Source organism: Portunus trituberculatus, chromosome 48 (genome assembly GCF_017591435.1).
Source record: "Portunus trituberculatus isolate SZX2019 chromosome 48, ASM1759143v1, whole genome shotgun sequence".
In the NCBI taxonomy this organism is placed as follows: Eukaryota; Metazoa; Arthropoda; class Malacostraca; order Decapoda; family Portunidae; genus Portunus; species Portunus trituberculatus.
This window is the reverse complement of record NC_059302.1, coordinates 1,075,925-1,087,502: the sequence shown is the minus strand read 5'-3', so window position 1 is coordinate 1,087,502 and position 11,578 is coordinate 1,075,925. Positions and strand designations below refer to the sequence as shown.

Below are 11,578 nucleotides of genomic sequence, written 5' to 3'. Positions count from 1 at the left end.
TTTAGATTCAAGGGTATAGTAGTGACTTGTTCTCTTGAAGTGGCTAGGTTTCCATGGATAAATGGTGACTGTTAATGAGCTTAACTTAGTAGATAGTCAGAGCTGTCAGGATGAGGTAGTCTTAGCTGGTGATGTGTACTTTCATTGTGGATGAGCTCTCTATAGCAGGTATCAAAATATAGACGGATAAATTTGTAATTCTTATTTGATTATTTTTCTTTACTCATTTATTTATTTTCTCCATGAAGAGGTCTCAGTGGGGTGGACATCATATGCAGGTATGTGTGCCAGTGATTGATGTATTGTGTTTTATACTGTGTTGTTAAGGATTGCCACAGCAGGATTGCAGGATGTGCTTCATGAGTGTGGGTGATGAAGGGAAAGCAACAAACTACAATTGGAGAGAGCAGCAGCTTCTTTGTTACCAGTGTGTTGTGATGTCTGGAGGAAATGGCACCACAGGACAGTATAAAGGTTAGTTGTTACACTTGGTACTAAATATTTAGTTATTGAAGAGATACAGCATTCTTTAAATACTCGTAGACAGCAATGGAACTCCATACAGAAATTGATATTGTATGAAATCTATAGAATGTCTGGAAGATCTTTTGATGGTTTTGTCCCACTGTAGTGCACGTGTAGTGGCACAACACTGCCAATCACACATGGTGTGTCCAGACATTGCTCTCATACAATATTTACACCTTTATCCCTGGCAGTCCGTAGTGTAAAGGGATCGTTAGTCTGATAGACCACCTTACTTCATTGCAATCTTACTTATACTATTACTGAAATAACTGTCTTCTTATAGGTACTTACATACTTGTGGAGAATCAACATGGTTGCAACTCATCTTGCGAAGGCATACATGGACAAGAACTCCTCTATCAATACCTTAGGTAAGATATGGGGAGTATTTGTTTCATTATCATCTCTTATCAAAATCTGAAGACATATTATCTAAAAGGAAAGTGCTTCGTAAAAGAAAACTTTTATGAAGTGTTAGAAACAGCACCTGATGTGTCTTTTGCTTGCATGAATTATATTTAATTTTTTCAAATGCAATGGCACTTAATTTTTGGAGAAAAGATAATTATTTTTGTGTTTTATTGTAGGTGATGAAACAAGAACAGATTGTGGATACTAATGGACGGCCGAGTTGATTGTGGCAAGTAGAGGAGACATGTGTGAATGTTAAGACAAGAAATGTAGTATATATTTATGTAAGTGAATGCATATGTGCTGTGAAGAATGTCAGTGTGTGGCTGTGTCAGGGCTGTCTAGAAAAGTTTTATGTTCATCTCAGTCGGGTCACAATGAGCTGGTCCATTGTAGCTTTTTCTCTATTCTATCTTGCTTACCTTTCATTAATTTTTCACCTCTAAAAATCTGCTCCACTGCATAGGTCACTGCATTTTCTTGTTCTAACACTAACAGGTTTGCCACTCAGACCTGGCATACTGTTTTTATTTTTTTGTTTTTTCAGTTGTTTAAAGTTTGGAGAGAGAAAGATAATTCACTTTATGGTGTCAAAATACTTAGGAAACTCTCTCCCTCTCTGGGACATGAAGTGGTTAATAAATTACAAGTTTTTAATGTTCTTTATTCAGTTTTAATAATGAAATATGTGTACTACATTACAAGTTTTTAATGTTCTTTATTCAATTTTAATAGTGAAATATTTGTGTACTACATCAAATACTTTTGGGCAACTTCAATATAGTGTAAAAGTCAAGAATTTACAGATATGTAACTTGTACTGATTGCAGCTCTCAGTTATCTAAGTGGCTGTAGTTGTCATTGCTTATTCAATAGAGTTGATAGGCTGTGCTTCCGAGTCATGCCATTCCCCATAGATCACAATTGCTGCTTTATTAATTTAATCTTAGCTCCCCACACTGATTTATCTGTAGTTGTCATTGCTGAACCAGGAGAAACAGCCCCTTCCATCTGATGATCGGGCTTCCTTCCAACAATCTTGACCTTTCCCACCAAGTACAGGCATTACTGTATTTGAACTTGTCCAGTGAGGTGTTGGGTTAGTACTTCATCTTTCATGGAAGGAACAGACTGTCTGTGATGAGATGACAGGTTTGGTGGAAGCTTAGTGTTGTTTTTGTGAGGAATCCAAAAGGGTGGAAAACTGTGTATTTCAAAGCTTCTTTATACCTATCAGGAATCTACATTTCCATGGATGGTGACACTGACTAACAATTAACCTGTGTTCTTGTCTCTTTCTGCAACAGGCTTGTAATGAGTAATGAGGCAAGAAAATGTATATCACTAACACTAATTGTCTGCATAGGTGTGGTCCTGATCCAGGGCTTCCCTGTACCAGTGGGACCAGCATCCAGTTCATATGCGAGACAATGACCAAAGAGGCTCGCCCAAGAAACTGTGGTCTGGACTCGGCAAACTTCAAAAACTTCTGTATCATCAATTGGACCAGCATCATATCTGCTTGCCCTCCCACTACTGGTGTTGTATCACATCAGTAAGCCTGAAAATGCCTTATAAAAAATGGAGGCTCAAGGCTTGATAAAAGGTCTTTTTTAATAGGCTTGAAAATGCTTAAGTAACTAAAAGATTCTCTGGAGATTAAGTAGCTAATGGAATAATAATATTTTTAAGGCTTGTTTTTATTTTGGGAAGGTGTACTTTTTATTTTAGTCACTACACTACTATGAAATCTCCAAAGTGTCTTCAGAGTATTTTTGACTGGTACACTTTTCCCAGTTATTTAGGCATTTTTAAGCCTATTAAAATGTTTAGGAGTAAGTCTTGGACAGGCATAATGGTGGTCCAATCAGATATACTTGGAAAGCTGTTGGATCCAGACTAAAGTTTCTGAAATGAGCCCCTTTCATCCTGTAGTTAACAAAAGACCATCTTTCATACTACTAATCCCTACATCTAGCACACCTTATTGTCTTCTGGAATTCCTTCACAGATTCAATCATCCTTCCACTCATTTCTCCACATAGTCCCTACACCACCACCATCCATTCTCTTCCTGTATTCATTCATCTTGGCATTCCCCAATTTCCTGAACACTACTTGCATCATCTCATTACTGTCTGACATACTTCACACACTTCAGCATCCCATGCTTTACCATCTTGTCTTCCATGTCACACATCTGGCACACTTTGCTGCAGGACTTAAGACCATTTGTAATACTTGCATTCACATCCTCCATACAGTGCCCTAGCTTGGAAGAGGTCACCCCCTACGCTGCCATTGTACCACTTTTCATGCATTGGGGCCTGACCTTAGCTACATCAAATGCCTAGACACACACATCTTTGTTGCATTTCCTTGTTGGTTAGTCAGGCTCTCCATATTCTCATGGTGATCAGGCATTCCCTCACCCCTCAGCAATCTACCTTTAGCATTCATTATGTTCCACTTCATCACTCACTTCTGCCTCACATACACTGTTCTTGCATTCTGGTATTCACTCTGCTTCTTCACTCTCTTGCCTCCAGTTCCTCAACTGCCTAGACACACACACACACACACACACACACACACATTCCTTTTAGCCACTTGCATTCCTTTCCTCTTTCATACAGCTTACACTCCAGCAGCAGTATGTTATGGTACGAGACAGTGTCAATCATTTCATCCTCATCATTCCACATGTGGTCCACAATCTCATGCATTCTCTTATTCACTAACATATAATCATTCGCAGACTCAGCATTCTCTTATTTCACTAACATATAATCATTCGTAGACTCCTCATTCCTAGCACACCAAGTCCTTCAATCAGGGTCTTATTCAAATTCTCCACATTCATCTCATTTACAAAACATTGGAGCATCTGAACATTCTTATTCATTTGCATGCCTAGTATACATACCTACATGTACATTCATATCTCCCATAATCACTCGCTCTCCAGCATACTTTCACAATCTTCCTCCATACTTCCTGCTATTTTTTCCTCACTGCTCTCTGACCTACTGTCATGTACACCACAATCACAACCAATCTTTCATACTTCCTATGCTCATGTGTGCACTCTACCCTCACTGCTAAAACATCCTAACTAATGGCACAGTTTCCTACACCAAGTTTTTCTCTTAAAATTCCTTTCCTTCCTATACTCTGTCCTGATCTTTCCGTGCCTTTCTGATCATCACATACTTCTTACCATCCAGTTGCACGTCATCCCTTAAAGCTTGTCTGTTATTTTTACAGTCAAAATGCTACAATGAGTTTTTTGCACACATACTTGATTTTCACAATGCCCCATCCTCTTGCCTCCTCTTCCTTTCACATTCACACACCCTCTTCCCCACAGGTCTCTTTCATTCTGGTGTCAGTGTCCTGTCTGCTGTCTATTTGCCTGGTCTTGTGCAACCTCTCTGTTGCCCTGATTCACTTATGGATCCTGCTACATATGACCTTTTCTCCTTCCCAGCTAAGGTGTATCCTATCCCTATTGAATGCCTGTAGTGCTTCGTCCAGGTCCGGGAAGTTTACATCGTAGTCCTCTGTCCTTGCAGGTTTTCATCTTGCCTAACATCCCTTCATGGATCTTCCTGTTAGCCTTCTGCCTCATCTCCTCATAGCCTTCACTTCCCCTTTGGTGTCTCAGCACACCCACCACTGCTGAAAATGGAAAGTGATACAATCCTTTTATTACCCTTAAAAGGAAATTATTTATGTCTAATACATAAATCAAAGCAAAAAAAAAATGATAATTGTACTTAATGATATACCTACTATCTCAATAAAACTTAGGTGTTACTTGCTCCTCTCCTCTTTTCCTGCTTCTCACACCACCACCACCACCAGGCATTGTGATGACTGCTGTGGACCACATTTCCAGCCTGAAAGAAATTGTGGGTTTAATAAATGTACAGATCAGTTACGAGTATTCGAGTAGATGGCTGTGACAAAGGTTCAAGCACCAATAATTGTGAAAAGATGTTCAAATTATAATTTACTCCCTACATCTTTGAAATAGCAGTACACTACTATGATTAATGAATGTTAGCTGTACATACAATGGATATATATGATCAATGTTATTTCTAAAATAGGAAAATTATAGAATAGACAACATTTTGAGCTTGATGCTTGGTCCCTTGTCACAGTCAGCTACTTGTATGTAATGTATCCTGTGTCTATCTAACATTTGCTATTACTGACAGACTGTTAATCCAATGCAGGGCAAAATGAAGAACTTACTGACTCCTCGTATATACAATTCTGAGTAAATAAACTGGCCACACAACCATATTTTACAATTCCTCCATGCCCTGTGCTGAATGCATTAATCCAGTACTGGTTCTGCAGCAAATCTGCTGCCAGTGTAATATTGCCATCTATTGCAAGAAAATATTTAAAAAAAAGGAAGGTAATGAGTACCGACTCACTGCTCATGCATTATAGTTACACACCCAGCCAGCTTCAATGCACCTTATATGAGGCAAGAATATTGTGTGTAGCCTTCACGCGGTGATAGTTTTGAAAACCCAAGTCTTAAGACGCCGAGAGAGCATGTATAAAAAATTTCTGATCTATTTAATGAAATCATAGACAATACTAATATGCTTCAAGACTGACAAGAGGCCTAACTACCTGTACCTAACAGCTATTAATACCAAATCTTCTCACTACCCTAAGTCTAAATACACTGCAAAGACATCATAGCCTATTTGTTTTACTGGAAGAAGGAAATGCTCCTACAATATATACATTACAACAATAATGCACACAATGACCGTACATCCTTTGCTTGTTTGGATAACATAGCAAGGAGAACGAACAGTGAGAAGTACGGAAAAGTAAAAACAGATAAGAGTACAGTAAATAAAGGCAACTTACCGTACGTACGTTCCCTACTAGCTCTGGTATTATGTGAAAGTATAGTATACTGTTGAATCAATGGGCGGACAGGACACCTACACTACTCCACGCCCAGCTCACCACTGAGGACTTTCAGGAGTCGACTCTGATGTTAGAAAATGAAGCTCCCTCAAGTCATGACTGTTTCGAAACCTTATACTTTTGTGATCATTCAAGTTGGTGGTCTTAATTTTTCCTATCAAGTCTCTGATCAGAAAACTTGGACTATGTTAACTGCTATGATTCACTTTTATTAGGAATTGTATGCTCAAATATTGTAGTGTGTATAGTATTCATTCAACTTTATATTAGTGTTTACGTGATTCAGATCGTTAATTCACCAGAGAGAGAGAGAGAGAGAGAGAGAGAGAGAGAGAGAGAGAGAGAGAGAGAGAGAGAGAGAGAGAGAGAGAGAGAGAATCAGTACAGTACAAAATCAATGTCAATAATATATGCGATCCAACATGTTTCAAAGTTGGATAAGGAGAAAGGAGGAGCGTGACACTGAAAAGGAATGACGTACAGGAAACTGCAATCTCTCTCTCTCATTACTGGTACGCTGGAGAGTAAACAAGGCAATGGGCTAAGTAGCAAAGAGAAAGAAAGCAGGAGTTACAAGTTCCCAGAGTTCATCTTTATTCCCCTTGAGCTCTGTTTATCTCCTCCTGAGCCACTCACCCCTTGACTTCCCCTGTACTTCCTCCAGACTCAGTTAATTCACTCTCCTCCCTTAACACGGCTCGTCAAATCTGTCATCTGTGTCCAAGCTGTCCCTATTTCTTTTAAGTTTCCCTAATTAAATCTTTTATAATCAAATCGTTAGCTCTTTTACTTCTAATTACGAGTAGTTTTGTTTTCTGCTCTCTATCCATAGTATACTTGTTAATATCTTCACAGGACTAGGGATTTTACATATTCTCTTTATATATACACGTATAGTTTGCATACACCACGTTTTTCTGGTAATGCGTTGCTCTCCTACTCATTTGGAAAGTCGTTTTGACGCATCTTTATCTGTTTTCTTGACAAGTTACTTGCTGCGTCTGTTTTTCAGTACGTTCGACCTCTGTTGATTGGCTCCCTTTGTCTTGCAGCTTTGCCCACTTGAGTAGGGTTACGATTATTTACTTTTTTTTTCTTCAGACTTCTTTCTATATATTTCTTATTCTTTCTCTGTGTTGCGAGTGTTTGCTGATTCTCATTTGCATTCCATCCGTTTCATGTGCTCGTCTTTGTGCTTAAAAGAAGACAAGTCGTAGGAATTTGGAAATACAGATGCAGGTAGGGAGTTCCAGATTTTACCAATGAAAAGGATGAATGATTGAGAGTACTGGTTAACTCTTGCATTTGAAAGTTGGACAGAATAGGGATGAGAAGAAGAAAGCCTTGTGCAGCGAGGCCGCAGGAAGAGGGGAGGCATGCAGTTAGCAAGATCTGTAGAACAGTTAGCATGAAAATAGCGATAAAAGAGAAAGAGATGCAACATTTCGGCGGTGAAAAAGAGGCTGAAGACAGTTAGTCAGAGGAGGGGAGTTGATGAGACGAAAAGCTTTTAATTCCACCCTATCTAGTAAAACTGTGACTGAAACCCCCCAAACATGTGAAGAGTTCTCCATACGCGTGCAGATAAGGCCCTTATACAGAGTAAGCAATTGGAGGGCAAGAAAAACTGGCGGAGATGCCTCAGAACGCGTAACTTTAAAGAAGCTGTTTTAGCAAGAGATGAGATGTGAAGTTTCCAGTTAAGATTATGAGTAAAGGACAGACCAAGGATATTCATTGTGGAAGAGGGAGACAGTTGAGTGTCACTGAAGAAGAGGGGGATACCTGTCTGAAAGGTTGTGTCGAGTTGATAGATGGAGGAATTGAGTTTTTGAGGCATTGAAAACTACTAGATTTTCTCTGCCCCAATCGGAAATCTTAGAAAGATCGGAAGTCAGGCGTTCTTTGGCGTCCCTGCGTGATCAGTTGACTTCCTGACGGGTTGGTCGTCTCTGAAAGGACGTGGAAAGATGTAGGGTGGTATCATCAGCGTAGGAGTAGATAGGACAACAGTTTGGTTAATTAATGAATAATAGAGAGAGAGAGGGTGACAAGACTTGAACCCTGAGGAACTCCATTATTAATAAATTTAGAAGAACAGTGGCCGTCTACCACAACAGCAATAGAACAGTCAGAAAGGAAACTTAAGATGAAAGTTGCAGAGAAAAGTATAGAAGCTGTAGGAGGGCAGTTTGGAAGTCAAAGCTTTATGCCAGACTCTATCAAAAGCCTTTGATATATCTAATGCTACAGCAAAACTTTCACCGAAATCTCTAAAAGAGGTTACTTTCCTCTCTTGGTCTACACTCTCCTCTTTTAAATTCTCTATGCATATGTACACGGTATATTCCTATCACAATGCTTCTATCACAACTTCTACATATCACGGTTTTCTGCTGGTGTAGATAAGGCATGGCAAAAAACCTTACCCACTTCACATCTACAACTGTCTACAAAATCTACAAATTTATCCACCCAATATACAAATGATCAATGAAATACACTACACCAGTAATGAAGATTTGTGGCCAACCTGCAGAACTTCATTGGTACGTCTCCAAGAATCACTCTCTTGTTCTCTTCTTCTTCCTCCTCCTCTGCCTCCTCTTGTTCCTTTGGCTACACCGGCAGTAGCAGTCTGGTGTCTGTTGTACGTCTTGCACGCTCACTCCAAACACTTCCCTCACTTCTTTGGCGTTAGTAGTACTGATTCCTGGAACAAGAGATGCAACAACATTGAAATGGCGTCAACATTAATAAGTCCTGAAAAAAAAAAAAAATAACAAGAAAGTACAAAACCTTTTAAAATGAGACACGAGGAGATAAAAGTGTAATGTACAAACCACAATACTCACATCATGGTCACTCAACACTTTATTCTGGGCTTGCTTCAGTGTAGTCATACAACTGTGGGAAGAATGTAATGCTGTCCCGTTCAATAGTGCATGCAGCCGCTCGCTCCCTCCTCCCGTCCTCCTCAATGCCTGTTGTCTTGTGGTACACTGGCTGGGTTGGGGAAGCTTGCGTGGATGATAACACGTCGACGCATCTTCAGGAACCCGACAAACATCTGTACACTGAAAATGTTGCAGGTGAGATGAAAAAAAAAAGTATGAAGTATGAGTCGGCTAACTTTACAGTAATGGAATATTCTCAGTGTGTCAAGAACAATTTAGAATTGTTTAAAGTTTGGAAGAATCTCACCCACTGCTTAATTACGCCATCTTTGCCACAGCACAGCCACAACACAACCAGAGCAAGACCCCACAGTATAAAGAAGTGAAAAACTATTTGACTTACCCCAACAGCTAGGCAAAGAACCCCAAGGGAGCCCAGCACAACACCCACCACCGTGCCAGCTTGGGGAGTTGACACTTCAATGACCGCCTTCTCCTGACCGTTGCTGCTGCTGGGCGGATCGAACACTGCTGAGGGGATGGTCCACAGGAAGAGGATCTGGGCGACTCCACGCACTCGTCAACGTCTGAGGGTGGAGAATTACACTCTCAGAAACACAGATTTATTACAACTTAAGGATAGATTTACACGCATTCCAGGAACACATTCAACAATACGTTGAGGAAAACTACAAAAATTATATCAGTACTCATGACAAATGCATATGGCAAGATTAAATTATACTTAATCATAAAGAACAACCTATCCGTAAATCACTGATCTTAGTAATACTCGTGAGACAAAATGCATGTTGATGTATGCCAACAATAACAAAATACCACACTAACTTCTTTAGGCTGCTGCTAAATGAAGAGGTGAAGGACTGACAAGTTTAAGAAGACAGACCGTAGAGTGACATTGACAGTTCAGGAGGCCTCACCTTCACACTTGAACTTTCTGACACGAGTCTGTACCCTGCATGGCCGGCACTGGCAGTAGTATGACTCTCGAGTGTTGATGTAAACAGGCTCACACACACCCGACATTCTTCTCCCGGCACTCCTCAATGCCACACAGCTGCACAAACTCATCCTGCCACAAGAAAGGCATTTGCTTCAGTACTGTCAAGTTGTGATTTTGTATTGTACTGTATACAATGTAAGAAAATCTGCAACTTTTATATGAAACAAAGGAGTTCAGGGCATGAGTTAAGCCTTGCCCTTCATCGTCTTCGATGGCAATGTTTCAAGAATCAGATCTCAGCCTAGTGGAACAGATCATATCTGCCCTAAAAGAGAAGTTCCCTTCACAGGGTTATAAAGAGGTTGTGACATCATCTTAATTCAACAACCTTTGCCAGAGGTATGAGACCTTCATCCAGTCAAAGGAAGAATGCCCAACATTCCAGTTCTGGTCTTCTTATCTTGAGATGGTGGAGGTACTTCTTTTCCTGCGTGCCACAAGAGAGGATGACTGGACATTGCACTTGTCTGCTGTTCGCTCCATGTGTCAATGGATGTTTGTCACTAGCCGCACCAACTATGCTCGCTACCTACCAATCTACTATCTTGAAATGACAGCCCTCCAGACCAGCCACTCAGATGTCCACCAGATGTTCATGAATGGAGACTTCGTGGTGCAGAGACAAGAGCGCTATGGGTTTTCACAAGTTGCATGTGACATGACCATTGAACAGACATGCAACAGAGATACAAAGACAAAAGGTGGAATGGTGGGATTCACTCTTAACAAGGGTGCATCTCAAAGATGGATTCTGTCTCATCCAGAGAGGCAGCAATAACAAGATCTTGTTTCGAATATGCTGGGATGGGTGTCCAGAGACGGACACGAAAGGATCTAGATGTTGCCCATTCCAAGAGGGAAGAAGCTGCCATCTGCCGAATCATTGAGTGCATGAAGGGATTCATCAACCCCTTTACCTATGATTCCAAGGATCTAGTCCATATTGTCTCTGGAGTAGTGGTCCCTGATGCCATTGCCAAGGATATCCTGTCTGCTTCAGAGAAAGGAGAGCTTTGTTTCATAGAGTTCTGTCAGGACCGGCTTCTAACAGACAAGAAAGGGTTCCATGATGCCATCAAAACCTGAAGTTAAAGTCCTTCTCAGATGTTGGCAAGATCAAAAAGACTAAAACTAGTGGGAAAGATACAGTTCTCAAGTCAGAGAGGAATCTGATGGCACGCCTAGTAATTATAGGAAGAGAAAGGGGATCAAGATTGAAGAGTTACTGGTCTACACCCTGGGACCCATACCCTTGGCTCTAGCCTATCCAGATGGTGGTCTCATGAAGACGCAAAAGGCAAAACTGCTGCATCACCTGGAGGAGAAAACCCCATCATCTGTTGCCAGGAGTGTCTCACCCAATTCAGTTTGGATCCTTGATGCGATGGCCATCCTTCAGAGCATCAGCCTCAGAGAGATTCCAAAGACCTTTGGGGAACTTGCCACCCTGTACCTGAAGAAGGTGGGAAAAATCGCCAGGGAGAGCTCTGCAAACACAGTACATCTTGTTACAGATCAGTACCCAACAGTCAGTATCAAGAATGCAGAGAGGGACCGCAGGGCCAAGGTTCAGTCTGCTTCTCAGTTAAGGGCCACTCAGATCTTTTCTGAGGGTCAAAATGTACCAGCTCAGTGGAAGAAGTACTTGTCCTGCGGGAAAAATAAGGAGCTTCTCATGGAGTTCTTCATCAAATCATAAGTACAAGATGGCCGGGAACACTCCTTTACTCTTTTCATTGGCCATTCAGACACC

The 11,578-nt window shown here is 40.8% G+C and overlaps 1 long non-coding RNA gene across 1 annotated transcript; it reads right to left on the bottom strand.

Annotated features, from left to right (window-relative positions):
• Positions 1-3,302: 3,302 nt before the first annotated feature.
• Positions 3,303-8,466, bottom strand: LOC123498585. Its single transcript, XR_006672735.1, has 3 exons — positions 8,412-8,466; positions 4,735-4,841; positions 3,303-4,620 (listed from the first exon to the last, which is right to left on the bottom strand). It is a non-coding gene; the product is annotated as an uncharacterized LOC123498585 (long non-coding RNA).
• Between the last annotated feature and the right edge of the window lie 3,112 nt (positions 8,467-11,578).